The sequence below is a fragment of the Peromyscus maniculatus genome, chromosome 1 (assembly GCF_049852395.1).
Source record: "Peromyscus maniculatus bairdii isolate BWxNUB_F1_BW_parent chromosome 1, HU_Pman_BW_mat_3.1, whole genome shotgun sequence".
In the NCBI taxonomy this organism is placed as follows: Eukaryota; Metazoa; Chordata; class Mammalia; order Rodentia; family Cricetidae; genus Peromyscus; species Peromyscus maniculatus.
The window spans coordinates 194,916,627-194,919,977 of record NC_134852.1 but is presented as its reverse complement, the minus strand read 5'-3'; positions in this window follow the sequence as shown (position 1 = coordinate 194,919,977).

Sequence of the window (3,351 nt, the reverse complement as noted above, 5' to 3'; positions counted from 1 at the left end):
TGGTAATAGAGAATTCTCATTAGTTTCCCAAAGGAAGAGGTTGTCATACAAACCACCCCTGCCTTGCCTAAGATTTCCTCTCCTTGCTGCCAGCTTACCCGTCTCTCGCCCAGGGAATCATCTCCTGGCCCATCCCCCTCCCTGCTACGTTTTCTTTCTTCACAGTACCAACCCAACCTCCTCCGAAAGGTCCCCAAGGTCCCCCAGCTCCCCCAGCCATGGCTGCTAGACGTCTCCCACTGAGGGTAGAGTCCAACTTGCTGGTTTGTGCTCCCTCATTCGTCCCGATTTCCATGATCACAGTCCACCTTCCTCACAGCTCTGTACGCCCTTGAGCTGCGAGATCCTTGAGGGCACAGACGGTCTGCTTCAGCTCTGTGGCTTGGTTTTGTGTGTTTGTTTTCCAGCACCTTTTACTGTGGGAGCATTCACGTAAGGAGCTCTAGTGGAAGAATCTGGGGCATGGTTAGAATCTGAGTTAAGCCGGGCTAGGAAGAGCAGGAAAATTATGTCAAGGAGCTCTGAGCAGAGGTGGTAGGAAGGCAGAGGCAGGGCTCATCAGCCCTTTACACAGGTCAGCCTGTGTGAGGTATAATGAAGTCAGGGACCACCGGGGGGGGGGGGGGGAGCAGCTTCCAGGCTGTTGCCAGAGCACACTGGTGGGGCACTTGATGTCAGTGGAGCAGCGATGCCAAGGAGGGATCTGGGATGCAAAGGAGAGATAGACAGATGCTGGAAGAAGTGCCTTGGCTGGGTCAGAGGACTTCCAGGAGCCACACAGCTGTCTGAGCTGGAACTGAAGTTCCCTGGTATGTGCGACACACAGCAGCCTCCAGCGCACGGAAGGCTTTTTTTTTCTTTCCATGATCACCCCACATGTTAGTTACTTTCTCTTTGCTGTGGCAAAGGCACTTCAGGAATGGTTTCTATTTATTCACAGTTTGAGGATACCCCGCGTCATGGCAGGGCAGCAGAGTGACGTCATGAGCATGGAGTGGCAGGCAGCAGGGGCAGGAAGTAGATGCTCAGGCTGCATTTGCCGTCAGGAAGCACTGATTATGGCAATGCCTAGCTCACTTTCTCCTTTGGGTTCAGGGCCGCTGGGGACGGTGCCACCCACAGCTAGTGTAGGTCTGCCACCTCAACTAACCCAAAGTAGGAACTCCTCTACAGACGCGCCAGAGGTTAGTCTCCTCTGCGGTCCTGGCTCCTGTCAAGTTGACAGTCAGTACTAACCATCACACCCTACTGTTCACCTTCCCCACTCATGCGATCCTTCGAGGCGCAAGGCACTTTTGGGGTGACTCTCTCCCCTCACCCTCCCAGCCCTGTTTCTGCTTCCATTCACCGCAGCTACCCTCCGTGGATGACAGCTGTGTGGCTTTGACCGTGTTGTATAGCCTCTGTCTGCCCCATCTTAGTATCTGTTATTAAAATTGTGAGACTATGAGGCACGGAGGTTTTTGAGAGGACTGAATGAGATGGAACTCGGCAACTGTCCCCCAGCCTTCCTGTGGTTACAGTGATCCTGGCAGGGGCCTCTCCTGGCTGCTTGGTTGTATGCATCCCCTCCCACGACTCTGTAAACTCACTAAGGGGAGGACAGGACCACAGGTGGCTTGCCTGTGTCTTTCTGGGACCAGTCTGGGGACCCGTGACTCCTAGGCCCATGTACTCATTTCTGTGAGTAGTGACGAGTACCTGCTGTGTGCCAGGCCTTGTAAAGAACTCCGGGTTAGGATAAACAAGAAGGTCAAAGAGAGCCAAGGCAGCCACAGACTTGCCCGTGAGGAGGATGGTAGAGCGTCAGACACTGGGCTGAGGTCCTGTGCGTCCAGCCAGGCTGGAAGGAGGAAGCTGCAGACCCAGTTAAATTCCAGCATTTCAATCTAATCACAGCCAGCGGAGATGAGCTGAGTTCTCCCTTTTGACCCTCACAAAATGGCACTTAAGAATGAGGGTATGAAGCCAGGCAGTGGTGGCACACGCCTTTAATCCCAGGCAGAGGCAGGTGGATCTCTGAGTTCAAGGCCAGCCTGATCTACAGAATGAGTACCAGTACAGCCAGGGGCTACACAGAGAAGCCCTGTCTCGGAAAGAAAAAAAGAAAAAAGAATTAGGGTATGGTTTCTTCGGAAAATCCCACTACAATTAAGCCTAAACCCATACCCTCACTTCTCAAGGAAGACCCTCATCCACTGCCCGTTATGCCTCTGCCCGTCTTACGAGGTAAGGACTTCCGGACAACATCAATTCATTCATTGGGCTCCAAGGTATTTTTAGCTCTGGGCAGCCAGGCCTGGTGGGTGACTGGCAGCAGGCGGAGCCCTCCTGTTGCTCCTGGCTCAGCTTTAGAGGTGGCTGGGCAGAGGGCGGAGGCCCGCGCATACCTGGTATCCTGGTCCACAGCCGCTTCATTGTCCCGGGGGGGAGGAGCCAGGCTGCTGCCTCTGCCACTGACCCGAGGCTGGGAGCATTCTTTCCTGTTGATTCATCCCCGGGAATGTTTTGGGCCCAGGTCGGGTGGGGCAGGGCCACTGGGGGGACATCTTAGACATGAGCAGCCAGGGGTGGACCCAGGTCTCTGGCACCAGGGTGAGGGTGACCTGGCCGACATCTGCCATCCTGGCCCTCCTGACCTTTTGCCTTGAGGCCACGTTTATTTGCACATCCCTCCCTCTCCAGACTGGGACAGTGTCTAGCACTCGGGGCCCTTTCTAGCACATAGGAGAAAATCAACAGAGGGTCCCGAATGAAGAAGCCCGTACAGGGGGACGCCTGGGCAAGATGGGAGGTGGGAGACAAGACACTCGCTGCGCTGGGACTGGACGAGGAGCTGAAAACTTCTGTCCATTTCACAAGTGGGTGACCGAGACTGGGAAGTCTGAGGCCTGGAGCCTGGGAGCTACTTGAGCTAGGGACCCCCGTTCTCAGGCCTTCCTTCATTTATGTTCCACAGACTCTCACTCCTCACTATCCGTCATCGATCCTCCATCCCTCACCCCCTTAAGCCTGACAAGGGCCAAGTCTTAAGTTCTCCGCGGTGCGGTTTATGACTCTGGGAAGCAAGTCCTTGCTCCTGGGAAGCAAGTCCTTGCTCCTGGGACAGAACTTCACAATGAGCAGAATACAGCTTTGCTCTCAGGCTGCATTCAGTAACCCTTGGGGACCAGGTCATAGAGAGGCTACCCCCTGTTATTGAAGCAGCAGTACCCTATCACTGAGCAGGGCCCTCACCCCAAAAGGGCGCCTGCATTGTCCTGCATGAGCAGCCCATGGAATCCAGGATCCAGACCTAAGACTGCAGGACGCTCTGTGCCACGAGGTCAGTAGGACACAGCCTTGATCTCC